The sequence below is a fragment of the Pangasianodon hypophthalmus genome, chromosome 15 (genome assembly GCF_027358585.1).
Source record: "Pangasianodon hypophthalmus isolate fPanHyp1 chromosome 15, fPanHyp1.pri, whole genome shotgun sequence".
NCBI lineage: Eukaryota > Metazoa > Chordata > Actinopteri > Siluriformes > Pangasiidae > Pangasianodon > Pangasianodon hypophthalmus.
The window spans coordinates 16,428,988-16,446,691 of NC_069724.1; positions in this window are offsets into that span (position 1 = coordinate 16,428,988).

Sequence of the window (17,704 nt, forward strand, 5' to 3'; positions counted from 1 at the left end):
CACAAAAGAATAGGTATATCTGACAATTTTGAACTTACTTATTTATTTATTTATTTATTTATTTTTTACAAAAACTGAAACTTTTATTTGGAAAAAAAAAACAGACGTGTGTGTGTGTTAAAAGTATCTGATTTACACATTGTTTACAAATGGACCAAACCCCCCACTATTAATCACTGAGTATATGTCAGTGTTTAGCAGAGTAGGTATGATGAATATAACTGCAAGAAATTCCCATGGGAGCAGAAAATTCCCGACTGACATGAGAAAGGCACAAAAGGAAAGTGATATCAAAGGAAGAGAATGTATGGGGGAGGGAGAGTGAGTGAGAGAAATATACACAGAGAAATGCTGTGTTTCTGATGCCCTGTAAGTGGTAATCTGCAAGTTGTAATAACATCGTGCTTCCACACTGGAAGCCATTACGCTCCTCTGGCCATTTTTGTTCGAGTGACATTCAACGTTCTGATACTGCTCTCTATTGAGGGTGAGAATTACACCAACTTACAACAGAGCATGTGGGCTTTGATAAAGCAAAACCTGGCGATGGTAGATAGTGGGCTCCATTTTGCCACATCATAAATTGCATAAAAGTGACACTCCTCTTAAACATGCCCTTGGGGTAGTCATGTAAAATTGAATTTAATGGAAGAACATGTCACTTGACTTGCGTTAATGTATGCTAGCACAATCACTTCCTTTATCCAATGGGCTAACCTATCTTTAGACAACTAGTAGTCGCTTCCACATATCTCTTGAGAAACCACATTGAAAATAGACCTGGACTGGACATATTATCATCTGCAAGAGCAGATATACTATGTGGCCAAAAGCTTTTGGACACCTGACCATCATACCCACATGTGCCTTCTGAACATCTCATTCCATATTTAGTCCCCCCTTTGCTGTTATAATAACCTCCACTCTTTTGGGAAGGCTTTCTGCTACATTTTGGAGTGTGGCTGTTGGGATTTGCCTATTCAGCATTAGTGGGGTCTGGCACTAATGTTGGGGAAGAAGGCCTTGTGTGCAGTCTGCATTCCAATTCATCCCAATGGTGTTGTGGTCAAGGTTCTGTGCAGGCCACTGAGTTCTTTCACTCCAACCTTGGCAAATCATGTCTTCATGGACCTCGCTTTGTGCACAGGGGCATTGTCATGCTGAAACATGGGGCTAGGCCCTTTAGTTCCAGGTAAGGGAAATTGTAATTGTAATTGTAAAGGGTACAAAGACATACAACATACAACTGTGTGCTTCAACTTTATGGGAATAGTTTGGGGAGGGCCCACATATGGATATGATGGTCAGGTGTCCACAAACATTTGGCCATAAGTGTATGTTGATAGGCTGGGTTTGGCCCCGGTGTAACAAGTTTGAACTTGTCCCCTGCATACTGACCAATAATGCATGCAATTTGCCTTAAATGAAAGACACTTAAATGAAAGACACTTGACAGCTGCATCTTTTGTTCAGCTTGCATGTTGCACAAACTGCTTAACACTGCTGAACCATCATTTTGCATTGAGGTTTTAGATATTCCACATCATTGTGAAATGTTTTGACTAGTTTATGCACTTCCAGCAGGACGCTGTCAATCAGTCCCTGGTCTCCATGCAGTGTTGACATGTTCAGGGTAGACCCAAAAGAAACAATTCTAGTTGACTCCCAAAAAACACTGGAATTATGCCCAGTGTTTCACACCATAGTGTTTCACACCATAACTTTCCACTGGATTGCATATAGCTGACACATGGATGGAGCATGTGCACTCACAACCAGGGACCATATCCATAATTTCAAGACCTGTGGGCTTCTGTGCTACAATGATCTGCTCATCTGGGACCACAGGTCCAGCTTGATCAGTAATGGGCACAGAGGTCCTGTCAGTAACATTAACAACAGGCAGGATCATGGTCTCTGTTCAGAGTGTAATGCAATGGTTTCATCTGTAATTGAATATGTACCCGTTTAATGCTTTGTATCTTTTTTTTGTACTCCGATTTTAAGTTTAACCGGAAGTGTTCATGGGCTATACCAAAAGTTTTTTTTAAATGTGAACTCTAAAACTGGAAAACAGTGGGAAAAAAAGTAATTTTTTCATTCACAAATTATAACAACTTTTTAAGATTTATATTTATTTATTATTGTCTGTGTGTCTGTCCAAGATTTGAGATTGTTGTTAGCGAATCTTGTTAGTGGTTGAATGTGTGTAGGATTTATCTGGAATTATCATTGTAACCAACTGATTATATTTTGGAATTGGTGCAGATAGGGTCAAGGTTAAATGTGTGAAATAGTTTTTCTTCAACAACTTCCCTCCTGTTTTTCACAGATGTTATTTACACATTCATGTAATTTTTTTCTGTTAGTCCATATGTGTGTCTGTGCATCTGGCCAAGATTCTCGTTAGCACAATATCTACTGAGTGAATGAGTGGTTTTTATGTGGAATAATCATTGTAAACAGCAGCTGAATTGATTAGCTTTTGGAATTGATCCAAGTCACGGTCACAGCAAGGTCAAATATCTGAAATAGTTTTTCTTCAATAGCTTCCTTACTGTTTGATGTATATTTTAAGGGTATTTCTGGCATACAAATTAGTAAGACTTGGTGGTGGAGGCATTCCCATTGACACCGTTGACATTGAGTTCTACTTCTTTTAATACATAACTTTAACTCCTAAGCCAGATGTCCTGTGCTTCTTGGCTCCTTTAAGCAGCAGTTCATTATAATGACCATTTTATTTAGCAGAATTTACCTTAAATTATGATGGAAAATGATCTTTTAAGAACATATGCAGTGAATGTACAAGTTTTTAAAATGAATTAAATGGTTATTTTTAGAGAGCCAGGCAAAGATATGCTGCCCTGTGCACAGCGCATGGACTTAATGGGCTATATGGAGTGGCAGCTCCATAAACAAAAGCATTTATATAGTTTATAATTTATATAATTTATATTTATACAGCAATATGGTAGAAATATGGTTTTATTTTGGTGCTCAGTGTTTAGGTTGGGCTACTGGAGCAAACCACTGACGAGTAGTGCATATTATGTTAATGAATTTGATGTTTATTCTGTGACCAGGGTTGCCAAGGTCTATGAATAAAAATGTGTATAGTGTGTATAATTCCGCATATTGCAGATGGACACTGCAAATCAGAAATCCACACCACTGTTAACTTGTTTCACATAAAAAGACTGACAAAAAGAAGAAAAATGTGTCTAATTTTTCCTGTGTCTGAACATTTTGGGCTAGTTTCAAGTTTTTTGAGTTGTAGTTGGGGTGGGAATTTTGCTGAAACCTGGAATCCCTACCTGTTTGTTAAAACTGCATATTTAAATAAATCCCTTGCAATTTTTTTTGTTGTGTCCTGTGGTATTTTGTTGCACACGCCTAGTCTAAAGCTGGCAAGTGTTCTAAAAAAAAAAAACTCCAAATACTCCATCTACAGGTTGGAACTGCATTCATATTCCTTTAGGATACATTATCTGTTCAGTCAAATGTATTTGTATTTGGTTACACCTCTAGTCTGTGTCATCCACACTAGTGGTAGTGGTGAAAAATCACATAATTGTAGATTTGTCACATGTGCTATCTGACTGCATCAGCCCAATATGTAGGTAGCTCTTAAGTCAAAAGATGTACATTGGTCCACTGCCAGAGTTTTCTTTCCCAACAATGGTGGTTGATGTAGTACACCACTAAGCTGTTGTCATGCTGTGGTATTATGTGTGTTTCAGCTCTATCTGCACAGTTCTAGTAGCTCAAGAACTTTAATATGCCAAGATCAAGACTTGTTTTTCATGTGTCTGGCTTGTCTCCTGCTGTTGGGACTGTCTACCCAGCAGCCAATTGTTCAAATAAAGCACACACAGACCCTGGCATTGCAGGGATTATAAGGCAACTCACACACATATTTCATGAACATATTGGGTGCCAAAGCTAACCCAAATAGAAGGGTACATCACTCCCCTGATGTGAAGGAGTAGAAACTGTATATGGTCACCACCAATTGTGTTTGCTCACCAGGCACATTACATCTGATATGTGATGGACCGGCAATGGAATTTAAGCATTTTAGACTCTCCAGATTCTCATTTCTTTCTTTCTTTCTTTCTTTCTTTCTTTCTTTCTTTCTTTCCTGCTGATGAACCTGGTGTAAGCTGGAGAGTGACTTGAGGATCTCGGCTAGGTACAAAGTCTCTATTACAGAGTATTCGTTGCAAATTTTGTGAGAACAATGAGAACTCGGGGGACAGGTGTGTGTGTGTGTGTGTGTGTGAGAGAGAGAGAGAGAGAGTGAGAGAGAGAGTGAAGTTTCATTTATTTTTGTCTTTTTGTCTGGGCTTTTCAGCTCACAGACTGAAATAATATAAATAAAATCTTCCATAATTCACACAAAAGCACACAAGCTCAGCAGGATGCAGCTACACTGCTCTGCACCACAGGCTCAGATCCGTCAAAAAAAAAAAAAAGAAAAGAAAAAAAAACCTACAAGATACACACCAAATAAAAAGATCTTTGTTAATCACACACGGTTGTATTCTCATTCTTAAAATCCACCGCTCCTGCTCCAAGACTCTGCCCTCCATTCACAAGCAGCAGCTATGCCCCTGCTGCTAGATATACTGAAATAAAATAAATATCGATTAATAAAAAATCCCTTAGGTAGAAATTGGTTGCTACCAGAATGGGCTACTGCTGAGAGCATGGGCAGTGCTAAAGAATGAGGGCAACAGTTACAACTCACAAGTTTGTATGGATGCCATGTGATCTTTTGTGCCTATTTATACCATGAATTTTACAGATTTTCACTTACATTTACACTTTGCTCTGTATGTTAAGCAGGCATGTAATCTAAATTTCTGGAGTTTCCAGGTTATTAGCTACATTCAGTCCTTGCTCTGCACAATGTATCCTCTACCCCATCCCGCAGTGGAAAGGAACCACTATAGAACCATGTCTGAGCAGATGTTGTGTGGGTGGTTTATTCTCAGTACAGCAATCACACAGACATGGTAATGTGTGGTGCTGGTATGAGTGGATCAACAACAGCAGTGCTGAGAAACCTTAAATATACTTCAAACAGGAATAAAGCTATTTAAAAATTATTTTAAACATTTGACTTTGCTGTGACCTTGGCTCTGTTTGGATCAATACCAAAGTTGAATCAGTTCTTGAGATATTGCGCACTACAAAAATCTCGGACGGAGACAGACAGACAGACAGACGGGGACAAGGATGCATATGGATCCAAAATTTTTAATTTTATATTGAATAAAGAATTGGATTTTATATTGAATAAAGGATTTTTATCAAGTGACTAAAGAATAATGAATAAAGTGAATAAACTATGAAGAATAATGTATCAAGTGATATAAACAATGTTTTGAACTGAGCTGATAGATAGCTAGCACACCTGATTTATGCAAAGCATAGAATAAGATCAGTGTAATGGGTTTTTAAGGGAGCCATTATTAAATTAGCACTGGTCATAATGCTGCAGTCAGCTTTTATGTCCATCATACAGTGTGCAATCACCTCACATTTAAACACACGCAGAGCACGTCTGCTCTGCATAACATAATTTAAATTCAAAGAACAAAGATATTAAAATTGTAAACTATCATTTTGTCTGTCAAGTATTTGAGCTGTGAAAATGACCAAAATACACAACCCTTTATAGCTTTTTCCTGCAATGAAATAACTTGGAGCTTCTTTCTTTGGTTGATAATTCCAGCATCCAATGGATGGTGAAGTAGACAATGTTTGAACATCCGCCCCCTGCTGGAAATGCTCTTCAATGCCAAAGTTTATACTGTATATACATGACTAGAAATTACACACATGAAATGTTGAAAATGTAAGCAAAAAGTGTGAATATCTGCCATCTGGATCATTACTAAAAAATGTATGACAAGCTTTCTAAAATGCAGAAGGTCTCCTATGCTGTTTTTCTATATGCTGTAGTACTGTAATTCCCGCAGTGAGCTGAGTACTTCTTCCCATTCTCTCTTGGTCTGCCTCACCTGTCATTGTTGGAGACTGCTCTGCACTCCTCCTTGTTATCACTCGCTTGAACAATTATTCTTCGCAATTCGTCAACTTTAAGCTTCTTTCAGTCAATTTAAATAACTACTTGTCAAAACCTTGTTAAGCTTGTCAAGGAACGACTTGACATCACACACTTTCTGACGTTTATTTACTTTTATTTAGATTTTTATAACTAATAAAAAATTGGTTATCATGTGCTAACAATTAGGAATTAAATATTTACATGAATTTCCTGTTACTAGGAGAAGGCTATAGCAAAGTACATCTTGGAGGTGTTAGAGCTTGCAGCTGGAAGAAAAAAAGCAGCTATCCTTAAAATTGTGCGTGTACTTGTACTCCTTCTTCATAAAAAAAAGCTTATCTGCAGCTGCAAATGCATGTCCACCACTTTTTTCATCTTTTACTTTTTGTGCTCTATTTTCATTGACTGTTAATAGAATAAATTAAAATTTGATCTATTAATAATTATACCCTTAACTGCATCCAGTCAAGCAGAAAAAAATGAAACAGGTTTACTTACCTGAATGGCCTGAAATTAGAGAAACTGTGCCCCACTCACAATTCCCAGTTTTATGAACCAACCACCAAACCACCAGATCAGCACAGACACAAAGCTATAATTGTGGTAAATGTTGTGCTGTTTAATCTTGGCATAAAGAATATATTTACACTGCAACACTACCAGTCAGTAGTTACATACACTTGCTGTAAAGAAAATATGTTTTTGTCTTCTGTGTGTACAGTTTGAATTTGTCTACAGATATTTCATATTTTCTTTAGACATACACTGAGTATCCGCTTTATTACCTTGTAGTTATTCTCAATGATCCTTTAATCAGCTGAAAACCACTGAAAGAGACCACCGCAGGACCACAGCTGGCCAGACGTTTAAATGATTTTTGCATTTTTTTAGTAATTGTAATTAACAGCTTTTTAAATGGTAAGCAGTAAGTAAGCAGTAATTTAAAAAATGGTAAGCTTTGGGAAGCAGTAATTAACAGCTTTTTAAATGGATAATGTGTAGGCCTATTTGGTGTGTTTGTGGTCATTAATAACTATAAAGACTTTATATTCCATGTGCTAACACGATGACGTATACGTATGGAAGCTGTCTTTTAAACATGGTTTAATATGCATTTGTACAGTTTTTCTGAGCTATGATTTAAATGGAACTCTGCTGTGTCTCTTGTACATGTAGCTTCATGCCACATGTTAAATACAGTATAAATCTCTAATCAGATATGCAGTGCATAGTCACTGGGAATGTGTATGTGCTGCTTGCTGACTAAACTAAGACCATATTCAGTACTTTCTCTTTCAAGCATTCGTATCTCACTATTGGGATACACTAGCAGAGAACCATAAGAAGAAAGCCTTTATTGTCACATATACACATACAGTAGAGTACAATTCTTTTCTTTGCATACCTATCCTCAGAGTCAGAGCACAGGGTTAACCATAATATGGCACCCCTGAAGCAGAGAGAGCCTGACAGTGACAACTTACTGTAGCAATGCTAAGGCTTGAACTCATGACATTCTGATCAGTAGGCTCAAACCTTAACCACTGTGCCACCAACCTGCCCCTGAATCTGAACTGGACTTACAGTCAAAACCTACGTTTTTCTAAACTAGTGAGGTATCAATGCTGGAAATCAGCCACAGTTAATTTACAATAAATTTATGATACTCTTAAGAAGACCCTCAAACATCAGTGTGACGTACCATTTAAAAAAAATTAACTATGATTACTAAGAAATCCAAGGTGCATAACCTATATACACATGCACATATGTAAAACCTTTCAATTTCTACAGTTCACTACAGTCATTATTGATACTTTATCTAAACTACACATTATATGTACAGCAGATGCCAACCTAATATGTTATCTACATCTTCAATGATTTTATACTAAATCCCTTACAACATGGACAGGATATACAATAACTCGTGCACCTTAATTCCTATCCAGTGGTGCATTCACACCTTTCATTTTAACTGGAAACTTATAACTGAAAAAAATATTTACTATTGAAATGCATATAAAATAACCAATAAATCTTTAATAATAAAAACGACTTGCATCTCCAAATTGAACACATTATTCAACCAGTAAAACAAGAAATTAAACCCACATGTAGTTAAAACATGTAAGTGCAAAACACACCTAAACATTTATATGTGTATTAAGAATTCACAGAAAGTACTACAGATAAACCAAGAAAAAATAGTATATTTCAACTGAATAGAGTTCTTTTTTTATTCTTTTCTTTTTTAAAACTCTAATTTATTTCACAAACTAGTTATTTAAGATTCCTCTTACAGCTTACACACTGTCTTAGGTTCTTATTTCACAAACTAGTTATTTAAGATGCCTCTTCTTGGTGCTTGTTCATCACCTTCAGTGAAATCCAAGTCTGAGTCCACACTTGACCTTGGCATTACAATCATCTCTGCATATCCATATCCTTTGCTCATGGACTATTTACTTGAAGTTAGCACTTCCTTATGTGCTCCAGCCTCATTATGCTCAACAGAAAGGTCTTATTCAGCCTTTTCACCAAACTTGCTTTCTTTGCTTCTTGCTCATCAGCTGCATAGAAACAAATCTGCTTGCACAGCATAAAATGTCTATTTTTTTTCAAACTGTAGTAACTGTTCTACCAGTTGTCACAGTATTACATTAACATTGCAAAACACAGTGCAAAACTGTTAGCTGAAATGAATATCCTTCCTCTGGCCACATTGAGTTCTTGATGAATGAAGCACGAACTGCTGACATCATGTCAACTTATCATGATTCATAGGATCAAGTACATTTCTTTTTGAACAAAGGTGCTTCACTATAATAGCACTTACAATCTCTCCATCTGATCATTTTTTTACAGCTTGAAATTCCTTGAAAGTCATTTGGCCTGTTGTAATCAGTGTGGCTTTCCCCAAAACAATCACACAGACATTTCTGAAAAGAAATGCCAATGCACAGGTTACACTGCCCCCACACAGTCATACAAATGGATACAGTTTTTTCTGACACTGCATACAAAACTTTACTTAAAGTCTTGTTGTCTTTTCTTATAGCATTTACTCTCTTTCCCTTTCTTCCAAAATACACAGGGTCACATGTACCTACAAAACAAATGCACATGCTCAAATGCTCAAATGCACACTCGAGTTTATTGCTCTGCCAGAATGTGAGAAAATACACAATACATAGAAATATGTCTATAATATATTTCAAGAATAAACATAAATGTAGAAATACAAACAAATTATTTAAAAAATGAACACATAAAACAAACATACAGAATACGGACCTCATTTATCAATCTTTTAGTAAAGAGGTGTGTAAATGTTTGCATAATATAATATAATATAATATAATATAATATAATATAATAAAACTAAGCAGTCATGATCATAATAAAAATATATTCATAATAAAAATATATATTACTTAACAGTGTAACAGCACCTGAAAGGCCAAAATCTGGAGCCAAAATGACAGAAAAAATGAATTAAGAAGATAAAAGAAAATGGATATATATATATATATATATATATATATATATATATATATATATATATATATATATATATATATATATATATACATATACACACTGTATCTACTGTACCAGGAAAATATGACATATGACATGCAGCTTCAGACATACTAGCTCTGTCACTCGGTCACTTAGTGCTGGCTGCAATAAGGTGTTGCACAGCATTAAAATTTCCTTAATTAATATTAGTTAATGTTATTAATATGAAATGATTGCCACAAAAATTTAATTAAATTTGTGTGCTTAAGTGAAATACACAAACTATTTAAACTTGACAGTCTGATCCGTATATAAAAGCATAGTAACTGATCGTGATTTATATGATTTGAAGCCGATCAGTTAGGGTTTATGATGGTTTGTCTTCTTATGCATAAATTTACACACACTCAGGAGCAAGAGTAGGATACCAATGATATACGAATGTGCGTATATAACTATAGAACAAAAAATTAACAAGGGAAATACATAAACGCAGAAATGAAGTCATATGCCAATATAATATAAATAATATAAGCATGATTTTGTGATTTTTTTAAAAACTGCTTATATATTCACATATTTCTTGAGTCTTTACTTTTTCATTTATCTAGTTTTTAGTTTCTCAGATTTCATCTAATTTGCATTCATCAAAAGAAACAGCTTACATTGACTCAATGTCTATCTCTCCTTTCTACTGGTGGGATGGTTTGAAACATATATTCTCCAGTCTCACTGGAGAAAAGTGTATGAAAATGATAAAAGTGTACTACAAATGAAACACAAACATGTGTCACTGTAATTGGCTTTGTATTTTTTTGTATACTCTACAGGGTTCAAATATTTTTAATGCAGTTATTTTTCAAATCTCACCATGGCATGCACAATGTCACGTTCCTTAATCCCATGACAACGAATGTACATATACAGTATATATGTCTATGCCACTTTCTGCCAATTCCACTAGAACTATAGTTATCAAAGTGGGGTCTATGGAGCATAGCTAACGGGTATGTGATTTTTTTTTAATTTTTTTTTTTATAGTGGTAGAAATCACAATCTACCATTATCAAACATTATTATATGTATTATTGACAGTCAGTCATCTTTTACAGGCTCTTTATCTGACTATACAATTTTATTTTAAAAATACAGTAAAATTATATAAAAATTATATATTATATAAAAGCCCATAGCCACTTATAACAGTATGACATCAATACTTACAATATAATCTTCTCAAACGATTTTCATACCTCCTTGTTCTCAAGACCAGGTCAACAAGTGGGCACCATGGTAAGAGGCCAACTTCAATGCTACAGGTCAACCTACTCACACTCCTTCTACCAACTTTTGACATGTCTGTATATTAAAGATTAGTGTTTGAGTTTTCTAAACCTTAAACATTTTCAACCACTTCACCATCTACAACATTACAATAATGCTTTTTTTATTTTTTCAACCTTTTACAACATTTTTTCATAAACGCATATAACTTATACATACACCGATCAGCTGTAACATTAAAACTACCTGCCTAATATTGTGTAGGTCCCCCTTGTGCCACTAAAACAGCTCTGACCTTTTGAGGCATGGACTCTACAAGACCTCTGAAGGTGTGCTGTGGTATCTGGTACCAAGACGTTAGCAGCAGATCCTTTAAGTCTCGTAAGTTGTGTAGTTGGGCCTCCATGGATTGGACTTGTTTGTTCAGCACATCCCACAGATGCTCAGTCGGATTGAGATCTGGGGAATTTGGAGGCCAAGCCAATTCCTGAACAATTATTGCAATATGGCAGGGAGCATTATCCTGCTGAAAGAGGCTGCTGACATTAGTGAATACCGTTGCCATGAAGGGGTGTACATGGTCTGTAACAATGTTTAGGTAGGTGGTACATGTTAAAGTAACATCCACATGAATGCCAGGACCCAAGGTTTCCCAGCAGAACATTGCCCGGAACATCACACCGCTTCTGGTGGCTTGCATAGCACACCTGGTCACCCACATGATGTAAAACCTGATTCATCAGACCACCTTCTTCCATTGCTTTCATGGTCCAGTTCTGATGCTCACGTACCCATCATAGGCACTTTCCACAGTGGACGGGGTCAACATGGGCACTTGGACCGGTCTGCGGCTGCGCAGCCTCAGCAAGCTGTGATGCACCTTTCTATCATAGCCAGCATTAACTTTTTCAGGAATTTGTGCTACAGTAGTTCTTCTGTGGACCAGACAGGCTAGATTTGTTCCCCACGAGCATCACTGAGCCTTGGGTGCCCATGACCCTGTCGCCAATTCACCAGTTGTCCTTCTGTGGACCACTTTTGGTAGGTACTAACCACTGCATATAGGGAACACACCAAAAGACCTGCAGTTTTAGAGATGCTCTGACCCAGTCGTCTAGCCATCACAATTTGGCCCTTGTCAAAGTCACTCAGATCCTTATGCTTGCCCATTTTATCTGCTTCCAACACATCAACTTCAAGAACTGACTGTTCACTTGCTGCCTAATATAACCCATCCCTTGACAGGTGCCATTGTAATGAGATAATCAATTCACTTCACTTGTCAGTGGTTTTTATGTTATGGCTGATCGGTGTATAGTATATACGACGATGCATTTTTGACATATGAAAAAAAAAATAAGTCGTGATCTTGAGAAAGCAATTTTCATGATATCATGAGATCACAATAAAAAAAAGAAATAATGCATGGCCTTTCTGGACTTCCGTACATTTCTGGCAGTATTGTTTATATTAGCTGGCATAGTGAGACAGCAACATTTCCTTCAGGTTTCTCTAGCACCAGAGAGACAGAACATTTTCTCAGAATGAAATATTCTGAGTACTACTGTGTCCCGCTGTGCACAGTGCCTTAAAAATGTAAAATCTCTTCCATAGACGATTGTTAGACATACACTATATTACCAAAAGTATTCGGTCACCTGCCTTGACTCACATATGAACTTAAGTGCCATCCCATTCCTAACCCATAGGGTTCAATATGATGTCGGTCCACCTTTTGCAGCTAGTACAGCTTCAACTCTTCTGGGAAGGCTGTCCACAAGGTTGAGGAGTGTGCTTATAGGAATTTTTGACCATTCTTCCAAAAGCGCATTGGTGAGGTCACACACTGATGTTGGTCGAGAAGGCCTGGCTCTCAGTCTCCGCTCTAATTCATCCCAAAGGTGTTCTATCGGGTTCAGGTCAGGACTCTGTGCAGGCCAGTCAAGTTCATCCACACCAGACTCTGTCATCCATGTCTTTATGGACCTTGCTTTGTGCACTGGTGCACAGTCATGTTGGAAGAGGAAGGGGCCCGCTCCAAACTGTTCCCACAAGGTTGGGAGCATGGAATTGTCCAAAATGTTTTGGTATCCTGAAGCATTCAAAGTTCCTTTCACTGGAACTAAGGGGCCAAGCCCAACTCCTGAAAAACAACCTCACACCATAATTCCTCCTCCACCAAATTTCACACTTGGCACAATGCAGTCCGAAATGTACCGTTCTCCTGGCAACCTCCAAACCCAGACTCGTCCATCAGATTGCCAGATGGAAAAGCGTGATAGAGTCCAGTGGCGGCGTGCTTTACACCACTGCATCCGACGCTTTGCATTGCACTTGGTGATGTGTGGCTTGGATGCAGCTGCTCGGCCATGGAAACCCATTCCATGAAGCTCTCTGCGTACTGTACTTGGGCTAATCTGAAGGTCACATGAAGTTTGGAGCTCTGTAGCAATTGACTGTGAAGAAAGTCGACGACCTCTTTGCACTATGCACTTCAGCATCCGCTGACCCCTCTCCGTCAGGGGTCTACCACTTCGTGGCTGAGTTTCTGTTGTTCCCAAACTCTTCCATTTTCCATTCCATAACATTTATTTATCTTAGTTGTGTATGTGTAAAGAAGCATACAGTTTGAATCGTTTCTCCAGCTTGATAGAAGGGTCTTTGCAAGTATTCTTACGTGTCTTGCATTTATTCTTACATACATTACACTGGAATACTAACACTGACTGAAAAATACCACCATTGCGAGTGCAGTGAAACAACCACAAACCCAGGAGCAGAACTAAAAATGTGAAAGTATTTGTCCAATGAGCCCATTGTGGTCCACAACACAATTTTAATTCAGAAAACAGATTCTAAATCATTTGTGGTTGAATTAGAACCTTTGACGACCCTGCTTTATGACACTGTATGTATGACACCCCTGCTTTATGACTTTGTGTGTATGATATACCTGCTTTATGACATGGTATGTTTGACACCCCTGCTTTAGACAGACTTTTACAAAGTAAAGTCTTTTCAATTTTACAGAGTAAAATCCACGAGCTGCACTGCAGACACAAGAATAAATAAATCACAATCACATAAATAACCCAAAAACTTTGCTATTCTACACCATCTACAACTACATGCAACTAGTATTCATTTTTACATCAATAAATAGCCTGAAGGTGACACGGTGACACGCTGGTGACATCTGTTGGTACTATGCATATTTCTGCATCTGGACAATGACAAACCAAACACCTCTCTTCCATTACAGGATTTCTGCATAATTTCTACACTAGCTGTACAGTTTACAGATAACAGTTGCGTGTTATATTAGAAACATTTAACTCCTGTACAAAATCTACACCTATTGCAGGTTTCTGCACATAAAAAAGATCTACCTCAACTGGGCTGATGGCCCTGCTGAAAAATCCATCTTGGGAAATTGTTCAGTAGTTTAGTAGCCAGCCAGCAAGTGGGTCTGGTTCTGAAGGTCATGTTTTAGGCTAGTTCTCTGATCGTTTTGCTAACTAATTTGGACAGCATGTGTTGTTAAAATACAGTCCATAATGTTGAGGTTGCAATATCTGTCAGGTCTCTTAGTCTATGTATTTTTGCATTTGAAGGAAATAATAATTTCAAGAAAATAAACACATATGAAAACACAGAATGTTGTATCATATAAAACATCTTTTGATTGTGAAAGTAATAAAGCTAGTATTTTGATCTAGCTAGATTGTGTCTTCTTTCATAAGTTCTTTCACTTTACAACTGCAGTTTAATTGTGTCTTATTGTTTCTGTGCATTTTTTTTTTTATTTATCATGATTTTTATTTATCTTTAAAATGTTATTTATACTTTATTCAATCCGTGCTACAAACATGTCTTGAAAAGAGAAAAAGGCAAAAAAGCCAAACTAAAGGAACTGTATCAGGCAGCTAAGGGCAGAGGATTCCTGACCAGCTGGATCAAAAAAGCAGTGCAACAGGTAACATTTAACACATGTACACTGCAAAGGTATTCAATTCTAGAACAAACGAACCACAAACAAAAGTAAATTGTTATTTATTCATTTTTTTCATGCAATTCTTGCCCAGACTCCTCAGCAGGTGATGAAATGATTCTTCTCAAGAGCATCAATTTCTGAGTTCCCCTTGTTTCTTTAGATCATCTTTCCAATGTTCCAGGTAGCTGCAATTGCTTCTGATGCATTGCAGCTGAACAACATGGACCTGGCTGCAGCTCTGCAAATTCTATAAATCTAAAATCTAAAATGAATGTCAGTTGCAGGCAGAACTTTCAATTGCAGACAGGTCTTTCAAACCTCATACTCACACCCTCCACCAGTCATTGAGACATCTGTACTTAAGTGGTCAAAGACAACAGTTCACATTTGTTTTTGCCTAACATGTATGAGCGCTTAAAATACAGTCGGGTCCATAAGTCCATAAGTAATTACGACAGTTTTCGTAATTTTGCCTCTGTACATCACCACAATGAATTTGAAATGAAGCAATGAAGATGTCACTGAAGTGTAGACTTTCAGCTTTAGTTGAAGGGGTTTAACAAAAATATTGCATTAACCTTTTAAGAATTACAGACATATTTTACAGAGTCCCTCCATTTTCACAGGCTCAAAAGTAATTGGACAATTAACTGATAATCAGTTTCATGGCCAGTTGTGGCCTGTTTCCTTGTTATTTCATCACAAATTAAGGAGATAAAAGGTCTGAAGTTGATTCCAAGTATTGAATTTGCAAGTGAAGGAGGCCATCATTAAGCTGGGGAAAAAAAACCAAAACAGACCTATCAGAGCAGAAACTTTAGGAGTTTGGAAACTTCAGGAAGTGTTGTGGCATGGACATGTATGGCTGCCAATGGAACTGGGTCACTGGTGTTTATTGATGATTTGACTGCTGATAGAAGCAGCATGATAAATCCTGAAGTGTATAGAGCTATACCTTCTGCTCAGATTCAGTCAAATGCTGCAAAACTGTTAGGAATGAGCTTCACAGCACAGATGGATAATGACTCAAAACATACCGCAAAAGTAACCCAAGAGATTTTTACGGCAAAGAAATGGAATGTTCTTAAATGGCCGAGTCAGTCACCTGACCTCAACCCAACTGAGCATGCTTTTCACTTACTGAAGACAAAACTGAAGATAGAAAGCCCCACAAACAAGCAGCAACTGAAGGCGGCTGCAATAAAGGCCTGGGAAAGCATCTCAAGGATAGAAACTGAGCATCTGGTGATGTCCCTGGGTTCCAGACTTCATGCAGTCATTGGCTGCAAAGGATTTGCATTTTTTTATTAAAAAGTATTAAAAATAAGCTTTATTTATTATATTGGGACTGCGTAGCTGCAGACCGGTCCACTGCCGAAAGCACCTACTGTACAATGGACATGTGAGTATCAGAACTGGACCATGGAGCAATGGAAGAAGGTGGTCTGATGAATCACATTTTCTTTTACACCATGTGGACAGCCTGGCGCGTATGTATCACTTACCTAGGGGAGCTGGGAAACCATGAGTCCTGGCATTCATGCGGATGATAGTTTGACACGTACAACCTACCTAAACATTGTTGCAGACCAAGTACACACCACTATATACACACACACAGACACACACACACACATATACACTATATTGCCAAAAGTTTTGGGACACCCCTCCAAATCACTGAATTCAGGTGTTCCAATCACTTCCATGGCCACAGGTGTATAAAATCACCTAGGCATGCAGACTGCTTCTACAAACATTTGTGAAAGAATGGGTCGCTCTCAGAAGCTCAGTGAATTCAAGTGTGGTACTGTGATAGGTTGCCACCTGTGCAATAAGTCCATTCATGAAATTTCCTCACTACTAAATATTCCACGGTCAACTGTTAGTGGTATTATAACAAAGTGGAAGCAATTGGGAACAACAGCAACTCAGCCACTAATTGGTAGGCCATGTAAAATCACAGAGAGGGGACAGTGCATGCTGAGGCGCACAGTGCGCAGAATCTGCACTGCAGAGTCAATAGCTACAGACCTCCAAACTTCCTGTGGTCTTCAGATTAGCTCAAGAGCAGTGCAGTTTCCATGGCCGAGCAGCTGCATCCAAGCCTTACATCACCAAGTGCAATGCAAAGCGTCAGATGCACTCTAGAGCAGTGGAGACGTGTTCTCTGGAGTGACAAATCATGCTTCTCTGTCTGGCAATCCGATGGACGAGTCTGGGTTTGGCGGTTGCCAGGAGAACGGTACTTGCCTGACTGCATTGTGCCACGTGTAAAGTTTGGTGGAGGGGGGATTATGGTGTGGGGTTGTTTTTCAGGTGTTGGGCTTGGCCCCTTAGTTCCAGTGACAGGAGCTCTTTATGCTTCAGCATACCAAGACATTTTGGACAATTTCATGCTCCCAACTTTGTGGGAACAGTTTGGGGATGGCCCCTTCCTGTTCCAACATGACTGCGCACCAGTGCACAAAGCAAGGTCCATAAAGACATGGATGAGCGAGTGTAGTGTGGAGGAACTTGACTGGCCTGCACAGAGTCCAGACCTCAACCCGATAGAACACCTTTGGGATGAATTAGAGCGGAGACTGCGAGCCAGGCCTTCTCGTCCAACATCAGTGCCTGACCTCACAAATGTGCTTCTAGAAGAATGGTCAAAAATTCCCATAAACACACTCCTAAACCTTGTGGAAAGCCTTCCCAGAAGAGTTGAAGCTGTTATAGCTGCAAAGGGTGGGCCAACTCCATATTAAACCCTACGGATTAAGAATGGGATGTCATTAAAGTTCATGTGCATGTAAAGGCAGACATCCCAAAACTTTTGC